Source organism: Condylura cristata, unplaced genomic scaffold (genome assembly GCF_000260355.1).
Source record: "Condylura cristata isolate star-nosed mole 26May11 unplaced genomic scaffold, ConCri1.0 scaffold00002, whole genome shotgun sequence".
In the NCBI taxonomy this organism is placed as follows: domain Eukaryota; kingdom Metazoa; phylum Chordata; class Mammalia; order Eulipotyphla; family Talpidae; genus Condylura; species Condylura cristata.
In genome coordinates this window covers 79,632,615-79,659,361 of record NW_004567103.1, presented here as the reverse complement: position 1 = coordinate 79,659,361, position 26,747 = coordinate 79,632,615, and positions in this window count along the sequence as shown.

Below are 26,747 nucleotides of genomic sequence, written 5' to 3'. Positions count from 1 at the left end.
ATCCCACTCCTAGGTATCTATCCAAAAGACACAAAAACACTGATTGAAAAAGATACCTGCACCCCCATGTTTATTGCTGGTTTATTTACAATTGGGAAAACATGGAAGCAGCCCAAATGCCCAAAAGTGGATGACTGGATAAAAAAGATGTGGTACATATATACAATGGAATATTACTCAGCAAAAAAAAGAAAGAAACACATGTCTTTTGCAGCAACTTGGATGGAGCTGAAAAAGATCGTGCTTAGTAAGATAAGCCAGAAAGAAAAAGAAAAATACTGAATGGTTGCGCTTATAGCAGGAGTATAATGGACCAGGCGAGAAAATAATAAGAATAATGAACAGTCATACCAGAGACATTTTGTGGGGGTGGAATAGGGGATGGGATAAAAAATGGAGGGGGAGGGAAATGCATGGGACTATGGTGACTTCATGATGGGAAACCCATGGGGATTACAATTGAGATGAAAAAAAAATGTACAAAATGATGTAAAAATAAACTATTATATTTTTTTAAAAAAAGTGATTTGATACATCAAGTCTCACTTGAGGCTAGAAAATAAAATTTTCTTTGTGATTTGGCCAAGATTCTGACAGCCAAATCTAAGTGAGAGAGTGAAATTACTAAATCTAAGGGCATGCAAATATTCCCTTTTAGTGGTTATTAAAAGAGAATGCCTGTTCAAGTGTTTTGCCCATTTTTCAGTCAACCTGTTTGTATTTTGTTATTGATCCACAGAGGTCCTTTGTGTGTTCTGGTTATCAGTCCTTTGTCAGGAATGTTTTTGGTTTTGTTTTTTGTTTTTTACAAATTTCCTCTCTATAGTTTCCCTTTCAGTCTCTTAATGGTGTTCTTTCACACCAAAATTTGATATACAAATTCCTTATTATGGAAAAAATTGTCAGTGTTTTCCTGTGTATATATCATTTAGAATATCTAAGATATCATACTATGTCCTAATCAAATTTATGGCAAGATCCTCCTATATCATCTCCTATATCACCTTCTAGAAATATTACTGTTTTACTTTGTATATTTAGACTTACAATCCATCTGGCATTGATTTCTGTGTATGGTGTGATATAGAGGTAAAGTTCAATTTTTTCCCTTAGATTAACTAACTGATCAGGCACCACTTGTTGACAAGTTTATTCTTCCCTCAGTGTTTTTCAGCCGCCCATATGGTAGTAGATGTAAGAGTCAGATATTGGATTTTCTATTCTGTTTCATTGGTCTATTTATATTTGTACAAGGTGCACAGCATTTTAATTGCTATTCTTTTTGAAACATCTTGATATCTGGCAGAATCAGTCCTCCAGCTTGACTTTGTTTTCTTTAAAACTATCTTGCTTTTCTTGGTCCTTTGTTCCTCCTTATGAATTTTTAAATGTCCGAGGGGTGGGGGGGTGGGGGAAAACTACTGGAATTTTACTCAGATTGCCTAAAATCAAGTCATCAAAGTAGAAAGCCATGAATCTATAAAATATTTGCTTTCTAATCCATGGTCATATTGTATTTTCCAACTTCTAGATCTTCACTAATTTGTCTCAAAACTGTCATGTAGAAATCTTTTTTTTTTTTTTAAGATTTATTTATTTATGCACACAGAACTGGGGTACAGGCCAGAGGCTCAGGGGCAGTGGGCAGTGAGAGGCTTCACCAGAGACAGAGTGGGGAGCAGAACAGGAAGATCGAGGAAGTACACTGCTGAGGGGAGCAGTGGGTCAAGAGAAGTCTGCCACGCCATGTGGTCACCTCCAGGGCAGGCGGAATCGAACAAATGCGGAAGTGGCTTTAGCTTCTCAGTATTGTGATTTAACCCGCTGCACCACCAGGGAGGGCCCCTTCATGTAGAAATCTTAAATAAAAATTGTTAAATTTTATTTTTAGGTATTGGATGGTTTTGACATTATTGTAAATTATTTCATTTTGTAATTATTTTTGGTAATATAGAGGAATATATGTACATTTTTTTTAAAGATTTATTTATTTGTGCATACAGAGCTGGGGTACAGGCCAGAGGCTCAGGGGCGGCGGAGAGGCTTCACCAGAGACAGAGTGGGGAACAGAACAGGCAGATCGACGAAGTCCACTGCTGAGGGGAGCAGCGGGCGGGCCAGGAGAGGCCTGCCACGCCATGTGGTCACCTCCGGGGAAGGCGGGGATCGAACTCATGCGGAAGTGGCCCCAGATTCTCAGTGCTGTGCTTCAACCCGCTGCGCCACCAGGGAGAGCCTATATGTACATTTTTACTGACTACATTCAAAAATGTTCCTGGATTCATTTGTGAATTCTAATATTATAGAAATTTTTAGAATTTCTGCATACAAAATACATCATTTGTAAAAATAGGCAGTTTTATTTCTTGACTTCTAATATGTATTTATTGTATTTATTTTTCTTAACTTGTTGATGTAAATTGGCCTCTAATACAATACTGAATATAAGTGGTAAAGGCAGACCTCCCTAACTCATTCCTGTCATCAGAGAGAAAGGTCATTATTTTAACATATGTAAGATATTTATAATATTTTTGTAGGTTTCCTAGTAAATTAACAAATGTCCCTTCTGCTCTTACTTTTCTAAAAGTTCTTTTTAAACTCATGACTGAGTGCTGGATGTCATTAAATACATTTTCTTTTTGTCTTAAGTGATTATGTAATTTTCTTCTTTTTACTAATGTAGTGAAATGCACAGTTTTAATATTAAATAGAGCTTGCAACCTTGATGAGCTACATTTTGCATACTGATATATTTAATTGGTTAATATTTTATATAGGATTTTTGTATTTAGGTTCATGAAAGTTAGTTCCCTATAATTTTCTTTACATGTGGTAATTTTTCCAGGCTTAGTATTTAAGTTATGCCAGATTCCCACAGAATGAGTTTTGAAGTGTTCCATACTATACTATACTCTAGAAAATGTGTAAAATTGATTTTATTTCTTCTTCTAACATTTGGAATCAGCAGTAGAGTTATCTTGGTCTCAAATATTTTTATAAAAAATTATATGACAAATTTAATTTCTTTAATGAGTATAGGATTATTTAGAATATGCTATCATTCTTATGGCTCCATAAAAATTGGTACCAGAGGATTTGTCCATATGATCTTCTCAATTTTCAAATTTATTGGCATAAAAGTTTATAATATTTTCTTATGATTTTTTATATCTGTATATTTTGTAGTGAGCTCCCTTTTTCATTTCTGATATTTGGTCTTTTTGTTCACCTTGCTAGAAATTTATCAATTGTTCTTCTAAATTTTGTATTGTTGATGCTCTCCATTGTGTATATTGTTAACCACATTAATTTCTGCCCTTCTTTAATGTCCTTTAGTTTCTAGATTCAATTGCTTTAATTGACTTGTTTCAGCTAAACAAAATGGCAGTTTTTTCAGATGGGTGCTAAGATCATTGCTTCTCACCTTCTTTTACAATAAATCCACTTAAGGCTACAAATTTTCCTCTAAGAAACATTTCAGCTTTATGCCAATCTTCTATCTAGTCTTTTAGTCAACTTTCATGTCAAAATATTTTTTAATATCCATTGTCATTTGCTCTTTGATCCATGGACTGTTTAAAATCATATTGCTTTATTTAGAAACATCTGGAGAATTTTCAAGTTACCCTTTTTCTCTGATCTTTTGTCCAGATACATTATCAAAAAGTACTAGTATGATTTCAATCCTTTAATAGTTTTTGATATTTTCTTTACACACCAACATACAGTCAGTTTTGTTACATATGTCACACATATTTAAAAGAATGTGTATTCTTCTGTTGTTAGGTATAGTGTTCAACATATGTTACAGGATAAATATCCTGTTTGGTCACTGTTGCTGTGTCTGAGTTCTCTCTCTGTCAAATCTCCTTGTAAATTTAAAGCTTGTCATAATTCCCAACAAAAACTGGAGTTATTTTCCAGATTGAGTTATTTTCCACATTCTTTCATAATAAACAGACCTGTACAAGGTAACCACTTTATGAAGCAAAACTCTGATTCCTCTTCTTTAGTTTATCTTCCCATGAATTCTGGGGTCAACTGTCAGATTCCATACTGATGTCACCTTCTGAGCGGATACAGACTCTTACCTACTGGCAAAGTCCCCCCAACCAAGCTCCCTCTGGTTGTCCAGGACCCTCCCACACCTCTTTCTACCTTCTCACAAAACTGCATGGACCCATCTGTGTCTGATGGGAGCTTTCTGTCTCTGAACAGCAGAGGGGAGATGGTAAAGGTGGATGCTGTAAGAGAGATTCCTGATGCCTGTTCTGCATAGAAACTCAGAAAGCCAGGGAGGTGTGTACAGGCCCCTCCTCCTACAAATGCCCTTTGCTTAGTATGCACATGGAACATTATAAATGTGCCACAGAGAACATAGACATTAAGAATACAGAAGCCTCACATTTCTTAGGAAAGATGGTGAGATCACTTGAAAATTGACTGGAGACCTCTGAGTTCCCTTAAAGTCTCAATTAATAGGGCATGATGTTTAGGTTTAGGAAACAGTGTTTGGGAGGTATAAGGAAACCGTCTATGCAAAATGACAGGTTTTTTTTCTGTATTGAAAAAAAATTGTGGTTTTTTTTCCCATTAATTTAGTGTTTATATAAAGGAGGCAGCTAGTGGATCAGGAAGTAGACATCAGAGCTAGACTGCTTGGGTTCAAATCTCAGCTCCACCCCTTCAGAACTGTGTAACTTTGAATAATTTAAATAACTACCTGTATCTCAGTTTGCTCATGAATAAAATGTGGAATGAAGCATCTATCTCCACAGGTTGTTATGAAACCTAAATGCATTCATATTTGCAAAACTCTTAGAATGATGCCCAGTACTTAGCCTTACTACTAAATTAATTTTTTAAGTATCCTCTGAAATGGTAGTAACCATGTCCTCAGCAGTATCCAGCAATGTGTACCATTGTAAGTCTCCTTTGACTGGCTTATGTGTGTGTTCACGTGTGTGCAAGTGCCCGTTCTGATTCTATCTCTTTATTCAGATTCATGGCTTACACCCAAATCTAGGCAGTAAAAAGTCATATCTAGAGAATCAGCCCTCTAGTAACTTTGAATGACCAGGTACAAATCAAAGTTTATCTTGGATAATAGATTCCAAACTATGCTCACTTTTGTCTCCTTACTCTCTTCTGAGAGATGGGGCCGGGTGGGAAGAGAAAGTGAGGGTGTAGATGAGATTCATAGTTTTTCACCCACTTCATTCACAAGAGGTCCGTAGCCTTAGATTTGGGTCTCTCAGACAATTGTCTACAGGTGTTGCTTCTTATCACCAAACTCTTGATGAGTTTTGGATGCAAGTGATTTAAGGTTGTTGTTCTTCTAGCAAGAATCTAGGGTGTTCCTATTCCCAATAATGTGGCAGTTCATATACTGATAATCATCTGGCAGATTAAGATGAAAATCACAGAGCTTAACTAGACTCTGTGTTCAAAGGGAAAAGCACCCTTTCCCCACACAGAGGCTGAAGTACAGTAATAGAATCTAGAAGCTGGTCAGCATAGCTCTCCAAAAACTGGGTCTCATGACAACCCCCTAGAGTCACACTGGGGTGAGGTTCCATACTCCCTGCCCAGAGAGACACATGAGTCACTGGGAAAGCATACACTGTGGACATGACCACACACCCGCCTGGCTCCCAGGGAAATAAGTATCCAGCATCTTTCTAATTTTGAGCAATGTTGATCCCAAACTAAGACTATAAAGTAACAATAGTCACTTGGTATAAAGAATACAGTAACATATTTAACATATGTATTAACTGTAAGACATGTCCAGATTTCTTAAATATTAACTTTTTTTTTTCCCACTGGATGTGAAAATCAAAGAAACATGCTTGAAATTTTCACCCTCAGGCATTATGATGCATTTTCAGTCATAAGCAATAGTGGTTAGGGAACATATGCTGAATATGGTTTGAGTTTTGAAATAAGAAATTTTTAACCATTGGACAATCGTCAGCTGGTTGAAGTCATCCCTGGAGCAATATGTAAGATCAAATGATCATTGTAGAGGATGATATCTCTCTTTCTGGATTTTTTTGTTATCTATCCTCTCATCAGGTTTAATCACTAAGAAATCATGGTTAAAAAAATATGTCAAGATTCTGCAAGATAATGCTACTTTGTTTTTTCTTTTATTTCTGGTATCTCTTCTTTGATACATTTTCTTATCTTTTCTATTAATTAGAATTCCCAGACAGTGTTAAATAATAGTACTTAATAGAGATTAGCTTCTTAATTTTGATAGAAACGCCTCTAGTGATTAATCATTAAAAATAACATGGTGGTTGGTCTGAACAAGACTATTTCTTTATCATCTTGCAAAAATCATATATCCAATTTACTAAGACATTTTAAAAGCAGAAATAGAAGCAGAATTTAGTCCACCAGGTTTTTGGCATCTGTAGGGAAGATTATATAACCTTTCTTATTTAACACATTAGCATCATGTAATATTAACCATCTGAATAGCAAATCACACCTAGAATTTATCATTGTAAAAGGTGCAATCAAAACATAACACTTTTGTAAAGTACACTATTTGCTTTGTGAACTGTCTAGGATGAGTTTCTAAGCCCAGCCAGCTTGCCTCCATGAGCCAGCATGTGGTTGGTGTCTCAGGGACCAGAGACTAATTATAATAGTGCCAGCCCAGGCAGGGCACCATTAGGAGGTCAGACCTGCCAGAAGAAATCAATTATAGGAGATGAACCTTCTTTGGATGTGCTTTGTGCCACCACCCCCTCTGAGGTCCAAGGCCTTGCTTCCTGGTGCAAAGATCATGAATGCCAGAGCCTGTCATTTGTACACCACTTGGCACTGACCTTCCCCCTGAGTGGTCTTCCCTTTCTGTTCAGCACAGAATTAATGCAGAGACTTGGAGGGGATGTGGAGATAAGGACTCCTCTTTATGGAGATGCTGACTTCAGCCAAGAGAGCAGATTGCAGACAAATCCAATAATCCTCTGGCAGAAAACCAAGACATGTGCACATTTGCACACATGTTCTCAGAGATTACACACATACTCATACACTTTTACCCTTGCCCGCACATTCAGGGATTTGTTGAAAAGAGTGAGAGATTAATAAGGGTCTATTTAATGAATGTGTGAATGAGTAAGTGAACTCGGTTTCCCAAATAGGTCCTCATACTTATCCACAAACACATTGATATTCTCTCAGGCACATAGGCAAGAACACCCTGCAGCCCTCCAAACATATGTCACCCACTACTGTAGTCTCCTCCAACCTAGGATACCCTCTGGAAGGCTCTACAATAGGATGCTTTCAACCTCAAGTATCTAAAGTATGAATTCAAAATGCCTCAAGCATAGACAGATTTATGGGTGCACATAATGTAGAACCCAGAAACAGAAAGCGTTTCAGGACTGATTCATCTGGATGCTGTCATCATGGACTCTGCTTCATTCTACATTGTTCTGCCATTGCAGAAGCACCTTTACTCACCCTGAGCCTGGTTGGATGCATGGTGGCTCCTAGGAGCCATCAGGGCCACGTTTCCTAGTTCAGATCTGTAAAGAATTGATAGTGAGCTACCTGCCTCTTCTTAAAATGAGATATGAGATTGGAGTGTATTATACCAAGCAGGCAGGGGTATGGATGATGAAACCAATGCTGGAAAATCAACCATCAGGTTCACAAGAGTCTGGATCTCTCCCTGACCATAAGTCAGTTTCCAGTGAAATTCCAGAGAAATGTGGGCATAGCCCTGTCTGGCTCTTCTAAAATCACTCCACTGAAACAGCTGCCTTTCGTAGACATAAGAAAGACAGCATCAGCTGGACCAACTAGACCTCATTATTTCTTTTACTCCTGGGGCCTGTGATAGGGATGATGTGGAAGGGAGATCAGAGTACCACTCGTATAGCAAGTAAGAAGTCAAAGTAATACCTTGCTTGCTTCCCTCCTTCCTCACCCCCCCAACCCTTATCTTGAGGGAAAGTAAAACAGTTTTGGTAGCGATTTATATTCACATATATAGTGCCTGTTTCTCACTCCTTTCCTTTCCCATATCAACCAGAAAGCCAGGATAATTTCTGTGACCGTCGAACCAGTGTGTGTGTTCTGTGTGTGTGTGTGTGTGTGTGTGTGTGTGAATCTGTGTATGTAGATATATATGTTTGCATGTTTGTATAAGTGTCTGTGTTTTCATACACAGGCACCTGGTAATTCAGCCATTGGCTAGTTGGCTAGTAAGCAGAAAGTACAGGATGGAGGCCCTGCTAAGACAAGCTCTTTTAAATGAAAATTATCTGAGCTTTAAGTTATTTTAAACCAGTTTTATTGAGATTTAAAAACCATAGAACTCATCTATGTAAAATATAAAAGTTAATGACTACAATCACCCACACCCCTTAGCCATCACACCCCAAACCTTCTATCCCTCCTTAGCTTTAGGCAATCATTATGTTCTTCCTGTATCATAGATTTGTCTATTCTGGACATTTTATATAAATGGAATAACATGATATGTAGGGCTTGATGACTAACTTCTTTCCCTTAGTGTGTTTGCAAGAATAATACATGTAAAGCATGAATCAGGATTTTTATGGATGAGTCATAATCTATTGTATGGATACACCATGACCTTTTTTATACATTAATTAGTGAATCAGTGAACAACATTTGGGTTGCTTTCACTGTTGGGTTGTTGTGAATAATGTTGCTATGAAATTCACATACAAATTTTCATATGAACTTATACTTTCTCTTGGGTAGCAGTAACATGGATCACATGGTAACTATGTTCAACTATTTGAGAAAGTCCCCACTGTTTTCCCAAGCAGCTGTACATTGTAACATTCAGCAATGTAGGAGGGTTCCCAACACTATCCTTGATTACAGTCATCTTTCTGGGCATGAAGTTATATCTTCCTATGGTTTTGATTTCCTTTTCCCTATTGGCAAATGATGGTGTATATCCTTTCATGTACTTATTGGTATCTGCATAACTTTTTTTGGAGAGAAATATCTGTTCAAATCCTTTGATCATTGGTATTGGGATGTTTGTCTTTTAATCACTGAGTTGTATAGCTCTTCAGATGTTTTATGTGCATGTTCCTATTAGATATATGAATAAACTTTTTCCCCACTTCTGTGGACACATGTTGTCATGTAAAGCACAAAAGTTTAAAGTTTTAATGATGTCCAGTTCATCTATTTTGTTGTGCTTTTAGTATAATATGTTAGAAGTCATTCCCTAGTAAAAAGTTATGAATATGTAGATCTATTCTCTTTTCAGAAGTACATATTGATTTCTGTATGTGGTCTAAGGTACAGCTCCAATTTCATTTTTTTTTTAATGTGGATATCCCACTGTCCCAGTTTAATCTGTTGAAAAGACTATTAATTCCCAATTGAATTGTCTTGATATTCTGGTTAAAACTCAGTTGTAATTATAAAGGTTTACTTCTACATTTTAATTCCATTGTTTATGTGTGTATCCTTAATCAGTACTACATGTTCTAAATTATTGCAACTTGACAGTAAGTTTTAAAAGTGATTCCTTACACATTTTCTCCTTTTTTAAATATTGTTTTTGTTATTCTGTATCCCTTGAATTTCCACAAGAATTTTAGGTTCAACTCATTTAGTTATGTAATGGCATTGGCTGAAATTGTGATAGAATTTGCCTTGAAGTTATAGATTAATTCAAATATTCTATCTAAGCATATTGAATCTTCTGATCCATGAACATGGGATATCTTTCCAATGATTTCAGTCTTAATTAATCTCTTTCATAAATGGTTTATACCTCTCAAAGTATAAGTATTTGATCCTTGTAAGTTTTTCTTATATATTTTATTATTATTTCATATTATTAATCAGTTGTTCTCTTAACTTTATTTTCAATGCTACTATATAGAATTATAGCTGATTTTTGTATATTGATATTGTCTCCACACCTTGTTAAATTTATGTTAGTTCTTACAAATTTTTACTGACCTTGGCTTTTGTTTTGTTTTTGTTCTTTACAATGGTTTTCCTCCTTCAAGATTTCAAACAAATTTTTTTCAAACAAAATTTTTTAAACCACAATAATTCATATATATAATTCAACTCTTTAGTTTCAATTCTTGATGTTTCTTGAGTTTACTAAGCGAATAGTCTTTCAATTTACAGATAAGAAAAATAATCTTTAGAGAAGTTAACTGGCTTCCAAAAGATAATTAAGGTTGAAATAAATATTCTTTTATTCACCAATTTTCTTTATTCCACTTATTTCTTGGGCTTATATGTGCATGCAGTATGCATGTGCATACACACACACCAGATTCAAACTTTGTCAGACCTATGCTCCTAAAAAGGTTTTCTCTGGTTAACTTCCTAGAAGTCAGTATTGATACACCTGTTCACTATGTTATCAAGTGACAGATATGACTTTAGAATAAATCTCAATCCTCCTTGCCACTCTTTACAGATAAAGAAGTACCAAGACAAGAAGTGATTTGCCGAGGTTACACAGAAAGTAGTGGCAGAGGAATTGTCCTGGTCATTTCAATCTTCTTTAGTAGTCTTCTTTTTGCTTTTGCTGAAAATTGTCCCCAATGCCCTTTCAAAGATAAAATTATAAAGGGAAATGTTTAGTCAAGCAATTGATTTCCCTAGACAAGTCTGGAAGGACTTACAGCCATCTGTTTGGGAGGATAAGGCTTTATTCATATATTCATTCATTCAACAAATATTTATTGAATGCTTATTAAGCTATTGTGCACCAGGTCATGAATGAACCAAGAGGGTAGGGAGATAAAGATATAACCCTTCCTTTCTATGTGCTTACAGCACAATGAGGGCTGCAGACAGTCAAGAATATCTATAATATAGGATAAGCTGTGGAAACTATGGCAAAAATGTCAGTCACTCAACCAGCACAGGGACTCAAAGAATGAATTGTGGAGGAGCCTGCATCTAAAATGAATTTGGAAGTAGAAAACAAAGAAAACAAGCAGAAGTATAAGCAGGAATGGGAGAGAAGTAGGGTAAAAGTAGCAGCATATAAGCAAAGCTTGGCATATTGAAGAATGTTAAACCATTCTGCACAGCTGGAGCAGAAAGTGAAAGGCAATGTGTGGGTAAGAGTGTACATGTGAACTTGGTGCCTACATCACCACCTGGCATGTATTACACTTTCCATAAATATGTACCAAGTAAATGACTGGGTAATGGAATTGAGACTGCAGACGGCGAAAGTCAGATTAGGAAGCATAGTGTATAAAATACAGCAAGTTTGAATTTTAAAGATAACTAAGCCACAAAGAATTTTCATTTGGAAAGTGTTATAGTCATATGTGCCCTCTGGAAGTATGAAAAATGGATCAGAAATTGGCAAGCTGGGAGATAATGAGGAGGTTGCTATAGAAACACAGATGAGAATAAGGGACGTGGAAAGAGAGGAGAACAGGTACCAGTTGTGAAGAGCAAGGAGATATTTGGTACTTGGTGACTGGGTTAGAAGGCTGGTTAGAGAGAGAAAATAGGTGGGAGGTTTCAGGTCTCTGCATCTAGTTTTATTTTCATCATGAGAGAAGAGATGAGACTGAGTGAGAAAACCGGGCAATGGTGGGAAAGAAAGCAGATGTGCCAAATAAAATAAAAGATGCTATCCCTCTCTCTCCCTTTGTTCTTTGCTATATAAATCCTGAAGAGAGAAACCTGGAAAGAGACAATGTTGGCTAAGTCATCTATCCTTTATTGCCCTGCATCTCCCATTTTCATGTGCAGGGTTTAGATGATCACTGAGACTCACTCCAATGCAGAAATTATATTCTCAAAGATGCGAATTCATGAAGACTAGCCCAGTAGGTGGGGATCTCCTGCACAAAGGGAATTCCTAGGAAACTTGGTGAGAGAAAGATGAGTTGAGAATAAGAACAAAATATCTGTAGTTGAGGAAACCTGGCTCAGTCCAAATTAGATAAGTCAATTCACCTTGCTGAGTCAATTCACCTAAAAACATCAAAACAAGAATGAACAGTGATGGACTGGTGAAGGCAAAGGAGTCCTCCCACAGTGAGTTGCTTCTTACTCCTTGGAGTGGCTTTGAAAATGGCTCTTCTTTCACCCTCCACACTCCACTTATTATATTCCTAACTTAACCTCTTCTTGATTCTTTTCTTTGGAATGTGATTCCCTAGTATTCACTCTACTTCCTCAGAATAACTCATCTTTGACATTCAATTTAAACTACTCAAGAAATTCACTTCAGGGCTCTCCCTGGTGGCACAATGGGTTAAAGCACAGCACTAAAAAGCTCTCCACAGCCACTGAAGCATGAGTTCGACCCCTGGCCAAGGATGTAAGTGGCCTCAGCAGTGTATTTCAGTCAATCTGCCCATTCTGCTCTCCACTCTGTTTCTTGTGAATCATCTCACCTCCTGAACCTCTGGCCTGCCCCCCAGTTCCTGTATGCATAAATACATAAATCTTAAAAAAAAAAAAAAGGCACTTTGGTGTTGAGAGAGAAGTTACTAATCACAGACACATCTGCTCCCTCTGCAGGGACCAGTTATTTGAAGTCTGCTACTGGCCTGCCATCAGGCTATTATTGATATCCATGATCAATGGAGTCTCCTTGTTGGATAAATAAATATGAACGTGGTTTCCCCAGATGTAAAGAATAATAATCTTGTTCATGGTAATATGAGCTATTGACTCAGACAAAATAGAAATCTTCAATAACCTATTTATATAACTTGATATTTTACTTAAAGGTGAAAATTAAACACAAGCATCTGATACAGATGCAGAATTGAAATCTTAGGTCAAATACTCTATGTCTTGATCAGGAAGAGAACAATGGCTTTTAATTTGTTATAGCTGATGCAGCTATACTTAATTTTGGAAAGTGTAAATGTTTTATTTAGGAATTTTTTAATTTGGGGAATAATTTATATTTAAGTATAAATACCTTTAAAGATAATATATATGTATATATAATACAAAAGATAAAATTCTTTTACATAAGGAATAAATGGTAAAAGCCTAGTGCTTTTAATATGTTGCCCACTATTTTTCTTTTAAAGATTTATTTATTTATTCAGACAGAACTGGGGTACAGGCCAGAGATGCGGAGGGTGAGAGGATTCACCAGGGACAGAGTGGGGAGCAGAACAGGCAGATCCAGGAAGTACACTGCTGAGGGGAGCAGCGGGCAGGTCAGGAGAGGTCTGCCTCGCCATGTGGATCTCCTCCGGGGCAGGCAGGAATCAAACGCATGGCAGACGTGGCTTAAGCTTCTTAGTGCAGTGCTTTAACCCGCTGCGCCACCAGGGAGTGCCATATTTTGCCCACTATTTGCTTTCTACCCTTTTCAGCTTTGGGGGATGCTTCTAGATAGACATCTGCTTGGGGAAAGTCTGAAGGGGAGGGATACAACATAGATTCCTCAAGCCACCTTAGGCAGTTGCTGTTAAATGCCTTAATAAGAAGGGGGAGCAATAGGGGACTTGGATTTCTTCATATTCAGTAAAATAAACAAGATATGACTTGAGTTTAGTTGTTGCAGGCAGATTTCTAAATGCATTTCTTAAAAAAAGCATATTTAAAATTTTTTTTCTTTTGCTCTCTGAGATAATTTTAACAAAAGAAAAATTTGTTTATAATGCAATGTTACTCAGCAGCAAATGTCTTTGTCTACTGTGCACTCTCTGCCATTCGGTGAACCTTCTGGGCTTTTCCATGTGCCTGCAATATACTTATGTTGGCTCATTAAGTCAACGATAGTAAACCAAGTATTAAGCATTAATCTAGAAAAGGGCTAATTATGAGATCAAATATAGGGTAGAGGGACAAACACTTTCTGTATGGGCTGGAGACATTTAGTGGACCAGCACAATATTTCAGTTAGCTATATCAAGCAGTATTGATTGCTTAACTAATGATCATTCTTTCCATATAGTATCTCATTTTATTCAGGTTTTCATGTTTTCTTAGGGTTTGGTGTGATTCGGGTGAAGTAAACACTGTTCTCCAAGTGTGAATGTTGATTAGTCTAAGTCAGTTATTAATTCCTTGCTACTGTTTGGTTTGAGCATGAAAAAGAGATAATTCAGGTCAATGAATTATGGGGAGATTCCTACCAGAAACTCTCACGATAATGACAGAATAATGTTAACATGGTAAAGTTGATAGAATAGACAGCTGAGAAGCACTTATATCCGTGAACTTATCACTGTTTTTATTCAACTAATCACAAAGAGTAATAAATGTCTGATTTAGTTTTCAGTTGTGTACAACAGAACATACCCTACTGGACACAGAGGCTTCTTTCTAGTCAGCTAGGGTAATCTCCTCTCCTGTAGAATAAATAGGTAAGGGTGAGTTATTCCTCCCTTTCATTCCTAAGCAGTCTCTGCTCCTCATCAGCCATTGCTTGGAATTTGAGGAGGGCTGTGCTGTGTAAAGTAAAGGAGTCTAAGTGTGACTATATAAGAGATCTTTAGTAAGATTGGGGTATAATTGATAAGAGAGGACAAGTCAGGGCTCTGGTGGCATAAGGTCAGTTATAGTTTGAGATAATGTTTTATCTCCTCTTAGGATTCAAAATCAGATAGTGGGTTTAAACGGTTGCTCCATCATTTCTTTAGGGAAATGTCTGTAGCCCTGTTAACCCTAAGAGACCTGTGCAGCCACCATTTTTGTTACCTATGGTTCTGCATTCCTATACAAGGTCAAAACCACCCAATCAATCAGTTATAGGAGCCCAACCCTACAAGGTGCCTTTCAAATCAATCAAGAGCAGGAAGCTTGATCCCCCTGGGAGGCGATACATCATGAGGTATGACCAGGAATGCCCAGGAGACCAATGACTGATGCATAAAATTACTTCTGACTTAGACTTATACATCATAAGATATGATTTGGAACACCCAGGGGACCACTGACTGTTGTAGAACAAGGAACCCCAGGAGCTGATCAGTGGAATGCCTTGCTGATAAGACTGAAACCCAACTGAGGATCTAGAGCTCGGTCTCAATCACAATATTGAGTCATCAAGCACATGAGCAGTGCCTGGAGGGCAAACTCAACCCCTGAAACTATAGATGACAGTGACTGATATTTTCTGATTAGTAAAATAATTATAATAACAACAATAGTACATAGGATTACTTTGAAGATTGGAATAACTCACATAAAGAGAACTGCATACTACCCACCATATGTTCAGCTAGTAAGTGGCTCAGCCAGATTCAGACCCAGGCACTTGGCCTGCTGTGTTAATCAAGAGACCCTTACCAAATGCTTACCATAAGCTGCTTACAGTTACTCAATTAATCTCAAGATAGTCATTACAGGCTGGAGTTAAGGCCTAGGCAGGGTCTCATCCTACTTGCAAGCTAACATGTTATCTCTCTCTCTCTCTTTTTTTTTTTTTTATGGATGCTGACAGAAGATGTTAGATTCTGGCTTAGAGACAAATAGCAATGTATTGATTATCACAATAGAAATAACTAAAGTATTAATATTTTTTCCCAATTCCTACAGAATGGATGAAGAGGGCAGGTAACACTTAAATATACAGTGGGCTAAGTAATAGGAACACTATTCGTGTCAGTAATAAAACCTAAGCTAAGGGGCCTGAATCTTTTATAATGGGAGGTAAACAAGTCTACCTATAGATTCACAGGGGAAGAGGGTCTCTTTCTTAAAAGACTGTTTGCTATATGCACAACAACAACAACAAAAAACCAAAGCAAAGGACATGAGTCTCTTGCTCACAAAAACTCAAGAGCTGCAACAACAGGTACAATTATTAACCTAAGAGCTATGAAGCTATCATGCTGCTATAGTAACTAACTTTATAGGCTAATAAGTATTCTTTGTTGTTTAAGTCACTTGATCTAAGGATTTATATTATGTGTAATCTAAAATACCTTAGTAGACACAGAAGACTTCTGTCTAGTCACCTCCTTTAGTCTCCTCTCCTGTAAGAATGAAAAGACTGGCTCATTTCCCTTTTAAGTCCCTGTTGTACTTTACTAAGCATATGACATGGCCAAGTTTGAATTTTTGTCATGTGGCCTTGCTTAGTTTCCACCTGCCTCTTCTACCCTCTTGCTGTCTTTACCATATTTGCTCCCTCCCCCACCCCTCTCTATCTCCCTGTCAACACTGTGACTTCCCCATGGACCACTACTGCTATCATTGACTTCAATCTCTCCAATAGATTTCAGCCAGGGTTTCCTTTCTAAAACACAACTCTGATCACATGATTTCTATCCTTTGAACCGCTGAATGACTCTCCCCTTCTACTGTGCTTATTATGGCTTTGAGATCCTTACTCACTTGACAATGCCTACCCTTCTTGTTCCTCTAATGGCAGTTCATTCAACTGTCATCCACTAGAACTTGTGGTTTTCCTTGCTGGGATGTCTTTTCTTGCCAATTGCCTCTGGAATCTGCCATCATAGATTTTAGAATCTCACAGATATTATCTCCTCAGTGAAGCTTTGAAAGAATACTTCTCATCAGACAAATCAATGCTTCCATCTTTGTCTTTCCTTCTCTTCCACTCACCTCCTTATGTCTTTTGTTCTTTCCTCTTTTCTTGTGCTTGTGAGATCAGACCCCACGATCTCAACCACCTATATCCCTATATTTTGCAGCTGCAAAGCCCCCAACATTCCTAGGATACATGTGCATTTCACTATCTTCCATTTCTGAAATTTTACTTTAATTTTTCTCAAAATTGAGTGGTGATTTGACTACTTTCAAAAAAATGCAGAGACCAGTGGTTACCTGGGGTATAACAAAATGTCAGGAATAACTGAAATGGGCATAAAGGAAAATTTTGGAATGATGGAAATGGTTTGTATATTGATCTTGGTTTAGGAAACAGTTCAGATTGATGATAAACTAGAATTGTTGGATGAAAATTTAAAGGCAACCCCCTTAAAAAGAGAGCAGACTCAGCTGCCTCTTATCATTTCTACTCTGCCTGGATCTTGGATGCAATGGTGTAGGCAAAGCAGCCATTTTATCACTATAAGGCACCAAAAGATGGGAAGGACATCAAAGCAGAAATTAGAAAGATTCCAGATCTCTGATGGTTGTGTAGAGCCTTTTTACCATTCCTGGATGAACTACCTCCACATACTTTGTGCTTAAATTGTTTTAGGACATTCTTTTTCAGAGTCTAGTTACTTGTAACCAAGTATAGTTCCTAACTGATATATCTTTGAAGTGCTGTGTCTGTACTGGTAAAATCCAGAAGTTCAATGGATAATATACTGGATCAGAATAGCTCAAATTGCTGATTTGGTATTTTGACTGAAAGCAGTCTAATCACTTGTCTGCCTCATTCTTTCTGTGATAGGTAGAATTTCACTCCCCAAATATCCAGGTTACTTGTTTAAGTTTTCTTTTTCCTCTGTAGGTAGGGATGCATCTTTCTTTGTTTCAGGCTTCTACTCAGATGGAAATCAGGCCCTCCCCAATTCCACAAGGTAGAGCAGGTTCTAATGTAATCAGCTCAGGCCAGCCCTGGAGAGTTACTTTGTTCTTTGTTTTCATATAAAAATCTGCCATCCGGAACCAAAATAAATCAATAGTGGCTAAACACAGAGGTTCTTCTTTTCAAATTTCTTTGGACCCCTCAAGAAATCTGAAAACAGGAATTAAAGAGATTCTATTAGGAGTCCTCATGGAGGCTGAGAGGAGGATTGGGGTGCCTTGGGGGTAGGCACGGAGAAAAGCATGTGTTCTTCATTAAGCTGGGCCCTTCCTGCCTCACCAAGTCCACCTGGAGGCCCTGGCTCGGTTCCTGGCATGGCAGCAGGGAGACGTCAGGTCCGGCCATTTTTGGTGTAGCTCACTTCTGACTGTGGCCAAAAGACCCACAGCTTACACACACGAGATGGGCCTATTCTGCAGGAAGATACTGCCAAATTTTCTCCTCTGTTTGCAAAGAGACCGTTTGTACTCACCATTTAAGACAAAGTCTCCTCATTTCTCTTCCCTCTCTGAGGTTACTTCAGTCCATTTCTCCTGCCAGCACTGAGCCTTGCTCGGTGACAGCCACTTCACTAAGGCTGGGAATAGCAAGAGGATGGATTTGTGTCCCACCCTCAGAGGCTGCAGGCCTATGGAGTCTCACTGATTGGTGAAACCAGAGGCCAGCCTCAGACCTGTGTGGGCAGCGGCCTGGGAATCACATCAGCTAAGCTTTATCACAGAAGTATTTACTGCCTCTCTGGGAGGTCGGCTTAAGGAGGTGGGGAGCTCATGTTTTGATTCCATTCTGCATGTGAGACTGAAGCAGAGCTAGAGGTAGGAGTCACATTGCTTGCAGACAGAACCTACAGTTGTCTATTCATGGTTCCTCTGAAGTTTGATTCTCACTACCTTTGTTCAGACTCTCCTCTAGCACCATCCTCATCAAAATCCAGCTATCAATTTGGTTCCTAGAGCTAAATTTGCTCCTCACTGTCTTCACATAGCCAGGAAGCTACCAAGGTATACCTTCTTCTGGGTTGTCTTAGATAGTACCCTCCCTTCATGAGGGTAAAGTCGCACAGTCACGGATGTCTCTCATCATTAATGGCTTTATCTCATCTACCAAAGCGCAAGTCCCCTTGCCTTGTACATCTGTCATGTCAAACACTTCCTGCTCTCATCCTACCTCCGATCATGTGTGACCAAGGCGCTGGTCTGGGACAGTGACAGCGATTGCCCAAACTATGACGTCCAACATCATGCAGGTGGGGGTTCAGCTCTCAGACCAGCAACATCTAAGGTCTGCGACTTTGATCAAAATTCCTGAGATCTGCAGGCCCCAGTACTCCCAGCAGCAAGTTAAAAAGCTTAGCACAGAAGCAGAAATTTTAAAACGGTGGCCATTACTGATAATGTGGTTCTTTCTTCTTTTCGTTCTTTGTATCTCTGTCACACTTTGGACAAAATTCCACTCATGGGTGTGAAAATAATGTGGATATATTAATACGTAGGTGATGTATATATAATTTCCACAGGCAGGCAAGTTTTTGTGACCGCAGACCACATGCCAGCAACTCCATTACATTTGAAAATAAGACCGTCACACCAGGTCTGTGCATTAGCACATAACCTTAGTGCTGGAGAAGCGGTTTCTCTTTAGGGGATGTACATACAGTTAGACTATTCTGAGAGCAGGTGGGCATGTTGATTTCTTTATAGCTTCATTAGAAAGACCCTTGGAAAACTGAGGTCAGCAGATTGTCCCTTCTCAGTCAGGCGTGTATCATGCAAATATAAACATATCTAAGAGCAGCTCAACAGAAAGAGGGAAACATAAAATGAGATGTCACAGAGCTTTGCTCTCAAAGTGATCACAGAACAGAAAAATTGGTTTTACCTGGTTACTTGTCAGGAACTATCTTGGTTCCCATCTCAGGTCTACTGGAGTAGAATCTGTATTTGAACTGCAGGTGATTTATGTGCATGTTAGATTTGAAAAGAAGCTACTATAGAGGACATTTAGAAGATAACAAGAAATAGAAGAGGTCCTTTTGGTCTTCCTGGTAAACTGAACTGATGCCTTGCTTGATCTCACCCCTGCCAAACTCAGAAAAGAGGCTTCCTTTATTTCTTGACTTATGCTTTATAGGAATCCCTAATAGAAGTGGAATAAGGCATTGTTCACATATTCCTGCTTCTCAATATCGCCAGCTACCATGCTTATTTTAGGTAATAGATTCCAGAGGGATGAGATTATGGCCATGTTAGATCCATTAACATTTATATCTCCCAGTGGTAGGAGAAGATGGGTTTGTGATTCATTTATTCATCAATGATTTTACTGTGCATCCAGGCATTGGGAGATGCCCTGAAGATAAAAAAGAGGAGCAGAAGATGACTCTTGCTAACCTGAGAAGGAAGGTGGATGTAAGATGCCAATTACTATAGTCCAACATGTGGGCAAATGCATGGGGACAAAGATAGGAAGTAACTGACAAAGTGACATAGCCATCTACCCCCGTCCTGTTTTGTAGAAAGGAAGCTGCCAATAGAATAAAAGATACCCACGAGGGCCCTCCCTGGTGATATAACAGGTTAGGACGCAGCACTGCAAGCTGGCCGCAGCTGCTTCAGTGTGGAGTTGGATCCATCGCCCCCGAGGTGACCCACACGGCGCAACAGACCTCTCCTGACCTGCCCGCTGCTCTCCTCAGCAGTGTACTTCATCAATCTGTCTACTCTGCTCCCCGCTCTGTCTTTGGTGAAGCCTCTCACGACTGCTGCAACTCTGGCTTGTACCCCAGTTCTGTATGCATAAATAAATAAATCTTTAAAAAACAACAAAAAAAGATACCCATGAAAGAGTTTATGAGTCAGCCTCACAAGATTCTCCTCTCTGTGCCCAGCCTTTCTTTGTAGAAAGCACAATTGTTTCCTACATCTTTATTAACCCTTAATTCCAGGGACCAAAAGTGATGTCTTCAAATTTATTTCTTCCTGAGCTGAGATCAATAGTTTGCCTTGAGTTTATTCTTCCTTCAATTTTTCTACTTAGGTTTTAAAAATATTTTCTGGCAACTCTACTACAATTAGATCAGAAAACAAAGAAATAAACCTTATCAGTGATTTCTGCCAATATCTGGCAATACTGTGGAAGAGATGTTTTGATTAGGCAATTTTCATTACTAAAAACACTATAGCACAATAAATTAATTCAATGTTGTGCACTTATCTATTAGACACATTACTATAGGAATATAAAAATGTTAATTATTCATTATCATTGCTCCGATTATTTGTTGTGGCTGATAATTACATTGAATATATTTTATATCAGTAATAACCTTCTGTCTACATTTACAACATGTCGTATCTTGGGGGCTTGTCAAGTTTTTTCCCCAAGCCTTTCCTTTATTAAGACACAGACCTCAGGAGTACATAACCTTTATGTTGAAGGCTGATTTTCTTCTTTCATATAAAGAGCAAATATTATAGATTAATTAATCCAGGATGATTATAATTTAATCACTCTTCCTCTGGCTTCACAAGGGATTCGGCTTTTATTCAGTTGCTCATTCATATTGTTATGAAGAATAAATGCAGTCATAACATATTTGTGTGCTATGAATTCACAGAACAACTAACTAAGAACCTGGAGGGGGACAAGTGGCAGCCAGGCACCCACCGGAGTCCCAGACCATGTGGCCTCAGCTCGAATAGAAGCTAATGACCCACAAGTAAAGTGATTTAACCAGCACAGCAGAGCCTGACCTCTAAAACCCAACTGAATTTCAGGTAATTCAACCACAATTAAAATATTTCAGCCTCACAAAATTTGCTGAACACCCTCTATGCACCAGTACTGTGTTGAGAGAATAAACAACTACTAATTGCTCGGTCTTTGAATGATAATATAATGTCATTGTGCCTTGGTTTCCTCATCTATGAAAAGGGTAATCATAGAAGCTACTTACTGAGTAGTGAGGATGAAGTGAGTTATCAGTAAAGGTTGAAATGCCTTGAACAGGGCCTAGCAGTGGTAAACACTCAACAGCTCTAAGCTGCTACTACTATTCTTACTTGGACATTGGTTCCCCTGGCCAGATAGAGGCAGATGTATTTTAAGTAAGGAACACTGTGTTTAGACATAGTGACTGACTTCTGTTGAAAAGGAAGTGGAAGAAGTGGCCAGAGTGTTGGGTGTGGTGGGTGAGAAAAAATTTCTCAAAGGAGGAAACCCCTGGAGCTGAGGTACCAAGAATTTGACGCTGTGTCACCAAGAATTAGCCACTGTACCACCAAGAATTTGCCTCTGAACTACATAGGTGGTCTGTCAGGTGGTTGTGGCATGGGGATGAGGGGGCAAGTGGGTGTTATCTGAAAAGGATAGTGTTTATACAACTGCAAGACTTGTGAGCTAGTGTGGGGATCGGGGGCTTTGTTAGGTTACCAAGGACCAAGTTACATGGAGATAAATATGGTGCCCAGCCTGGGCTTTACTCTGAAGACACCCATGACCTTTAAGGATTTTCAGCAAGGCTGCCATACATCAGATTAGCATTGCAGGACAAGCCCTTCAGCAGCCAGGAGTTTGGGAGAGATGGTGGCGAATTCTTAAGCGAGAACCCACGATGGGGCTGTGAGGTCTGAGTGGAGGGAAGAAAATGTGGGCCCAGGGTGTAAGAGTAATTCTACAACTGGCACAGTGAAGCCTTCTGGGAGGGGAGAACAGGAGCTTTTGAGTTCAGGTTTCATAAGAAGTACACTATTGTTGGGCTGAAGGTGAAAGAGAAGAGGGAGGGGGATGAGGACTACAGACTAATGGAGTAAGGTAAGATAACAACAAATAATATTTCTTTTTCTTTTAAAAAAAGATTTATTTATCTATCTATGTATGTATGTATGTATACAGAACTGGGGTACAAGCCAGAGGTGCAGGGGTGGTGAGAGGATTCACCAGAGACAAAGTAAGAAGCAGAACAGCAGATCGATGAAGTACACTGATGAGGGGAGCAGCAGGTGAGGCAGGAGAGGTCTGCTGCACCGTGTGGGTCACCTCTGGGGTGGGGAATCTAACCCACACTAAAGCAGCTGTGGCTAGCTTGCAGTGCTGCATCCCCACCCATTGTGCCACCAGAGAGGGCCCAAATAATATTTCTTATATGCCTATTTCATGCCAGGTCCCACACAGAATGTCTCATTTCTGTTTCCTAATTACACTTCACAGAAGATTAGTGATTAAAATGCTGTTGTGATCCTCAATTTATAGATGAGGAAACTGAGGTTTTGGTTGTTACATAGCAGTGCTAAAGAGCAAGAGAGGGGTAGCTTTGAAATCTGGAGCATTTCTTCCTTGTTTTTTATTATGAATGGAATGTATGACCTAATTCTTGTGACTTTGTAGGGCTTCATTCAAGTGGGAATGGGAACCACCACAGGCCTACCGGGCTGCAGCCCATGTGAACTGGGTGGGAAGTTCACTGGAAAACCATGTCATGGTACATCTGCATTGTAACCACCATGGGAAGTGACTGCTCCTCTGAGGTGAGATAAGGCCAGGCCTCTGGGGCACTCTTCAGACTCCACGAGACTCCACAGGACAGTGACTTGTCAGCCTGCAAACATGGGGAAGGCCCATGGTGCCAAATGTCTGGGTTTCACAGAGGGTCATAAGGAGTGCGAATCAAGGAGAGCATGATCTCTGAGATTTGTGGATGCAAACAATAATCCAACTGAGACTTGGGATGGGCCATCCCAAATACTTAGGACATCCAGGCTCAGAGCCCACGTGACAAATAGAAGAAAGCAACTCCCAAGATCCTTCTCTTCTGGGCCTCAGTTTCCTCTTATGTTCCATAGGACAACTCTTCATAGGACTGTGAAGAGGACTAGTGATAATGTTGATTAACTAGCACAGGTACTGGCTAGGGACTTCACTAAGGTGCCCTGGGGAGGTCTCAAAACCTGTGCTCAGTGGTGCCCCCATCTGGCAGTAGGAGGGACTGTCACCCTGGGCTCATGACAAGTGGATTGGCCTCCAACAGGAATTTGAATAGGGGGTTGGAGAATGGTTGGAGAATACTTTTAGAAGATCAACTAAAAGAGATTAATTAGCTCAAAGAGTGCCCTTAAGAATCAGTTGTCAGCTCTGGCTGTACATTAGAAGTGCCCAAGGAGATACTAAACTCTCTAACATCCCCCCGGTTTGGATTAGTTTGGTCTGGAGTGGCCCAGTGAGGGATATCTTTTAAAATTGCTGAGGCTTTTTTAGTGTGTCTTCAGAATACAGAGGGAATTTAAGTAGCAAGCAGAAGCCCATTGTTTAGGCCCTTCTAGATACTGATATGAGCTCCAGGTGCTTTCCCGGAGCAGAGGCCCATCAACAGCAGGTTGGAAAGAAGAGCCACGGAGCTCACAGAGCCCGGGAACGGCCATAGGTGCTTATACCACAGTCTGGGTTGGGGCTGGCTCAGCGAGTGTGGACTATACACCACAAAGATCCTTTATGATCTCCTCATCTGTCCGGCTCTGATGAGATGTGAAGGAGAAAGGCTGTGACAGCCTCCAGCCAGCTCTTCACGCCAGTCAGCGGGGCTGCTCTGGAGCACACAGATGGCTGCAGAACTGACTCTGCTCTGCTCAGGACCGCAGGGCCCCAACACAGGCACGTCTCCACTAGCTCGCCCAGGTCGGCCTTTATGCTGTCAACTCTCAGGGCTGCAGGAGAGGATTTTCCTGTTTATGGAATACATATGGTGGTTTTTTCCACTGTTCCACACCCGCTTAGGTCTTCCTCCGGCTGGGAGGCACACAGACTTCTCCTAAAGTTATCTGCACAGGTCCTGGTATTCAGTGTCTAGCTCGGTGCTTAATGTGTGGGAGGCCTAACAGATCTGCTGATTGATGGCCCCCAGATCATGAAGCGCAGCTTGAAACAAAAAAGAGTGATATTTGAACTGTCTTTTTTCCTCTATTGTGCAAATGAGCAAGAGTTGACTCATAATTTCTAGACCAAATAATTGTTCTTTCTACAAAGGTCCTCTGAGTTCAGAAACAGAACAGAATTTTTCTCTCTATCGTCAAAGTGTTATCTTTGTTTAACCTCATGTAATTTCATTTATAGTTTTTAAACCAAAATGTAATCTAGCAGTTTCCACAGTGGTCCAGCATATTTTTACCATTTGATTAGGGAGGCATTATTTCAATAATTATGTCACTATATATATATATATTTTTTTGGTTTAAAGGGACAGGTAAATTTTTGGTTGTTTTTTAGATTTATTTTTACTTATTTAGGCATAGAAGAATTGAGGTATAAGCCAGGGATGTGGGGATTGGTTGAGAGGATTCACCGGAGACAGAGTGGGGAGCAGAACAAGTGGATCTACTCAAATACACTGCTGAGGGGAACAGCAGCTGAGACAGGTGAGGTCTGTTGCACCATATGTGGGTCAGCTCCCTTGCTGGGGGTCGAACTCATACTGCAGCGGTTGATGATAACTTGATAGTGTTGAAAATTTAACCCCTTGGCCACCAGAGAGACAAGTTTTTTCAAGACAGCAGATCTCTGAATTCAAGTGCCAAAATCGCTACAGAAACCATGAGAGGTCAATGAAGGGCTATTTAACATTTGATTAAAAGAAAGGAGAGTAAGGTAATCTGGTAGACACAGGAACCAGGCCTTTATTCAAGAGAGGTTACAAGTGGGACTCAATGCATATTCTGGGGTCAGTCTTGGTAGTGATAGTTTCATGGGGACAACACCTGAGAGGAGAAATCAAACATGTAGGAAAATGAACAATGATGTGAAAATAAATAAATAAATAGTAGTTCTCTACATACTGCTGTGTAGTAGACTCATCAGCAAGTTTTTAACAAGTACTGTTACCTGGAGCGCACAACTTTCGGTGCTGATTTTATTGGTTCTAAATGTTAATCTATGGTATTTGGAGAAGTCCCCAAGGTGTTTCTGAATTGGTGCCTCACTGTCTCTTCCTCATACTCCTCTCCTTGACTACCTACCATTATTTCCTGTCCCTGCATCTCCAACCCCCACCAGCCCTCAGTTTTCCAGGCTCTCTCTTGCTAACATTCACCTAAAATTATTGAAGTTTAGCATCCCTTCCTCAATCAAAACCTTTCTCTCACAACTCATGGGTCTACCTAGGATTTTCTGCACTTTCACTGAACACACAGGGAACACTCAGAAAAAACCTTTATCCCACACCCCAATGGCCCATCTCTTGTGGCAATTTTAGTCGGTATGGAAGACATCAAGCCACATAGTTCATCTGAACTTTTCTCTATATCATTGCCTAATTTTACATGATCATTTTTACATGATCTTCTCAATCTGTCTTTAAGTTTATCCTTTATATTAGAATAAACAATCATAACCAGTAACTAACAAAGCAGACTTGCAGTTAAAAAAAAAAAAAGACACCTTGTTTTAAGCAGTTTTCTGGATTCTTTGTGAGCAACAGCTCTCTTTTCTAGAGCATAGATTACCACCATGAGGACAAACCTTTAATGAATAAGAAGTGCTGCTCTCGGTCTTTTCTTTATAAGGATCACACCTCACTTCTCTACCTCGTGGTCCTGCCTACGCACTGAAAGCAACGCCTGCCCAGTGAAATTATGAGAGCCACATTCTGGAGGCTTTTTCCCTTGCTCTGCACAACAGCACTGCACATTTACAGGCCTCTCCTTGTCAGATACTTTAAATCTTGATTAATATTTTCAAGGTGAGTGGTGAAGTCATAAAACATAGCTAAGCCAGAAAAATCTTATAAAAGTTGTTTTATACCCAAGAACGCAGGAATGCAGGTAAGTCTATTTTGAGAATAACTACTGCCTCACTCAGCATCACCATCATTGGTCATTTCTAATTGGGACTTGAGTGCTCTAACTTGGGTGACTCATTACTCACCTTGTCCCACCTCTCTGAGACCCCCCCCAGGTAGTCGTTATGGGTTGCTGAATGAAGAGCAGTTGCTAACAGCCTACGTGTTTTTGGTTTTCTTGCTGTTCCTTAGGAGAAGGGCTCATACCCCCACTCTCTCATTCATCTCTCCCTTAGGACCCAAAGGCAGAGGGACTGTGCACTCCAGGCAAAGTCCTGCATCTTCTGAACCCCCTCTTCCCTTTTTCCTTCTTGTCCACCTTCCCCTTTGCCTGAGCATTAACACGGACACTGGATTCCCCAATAACATGCTCAGAGGTGACAAAGAAGTAGCAAATCATCACGAAAAGTATAATATGGGCTTTCAAAA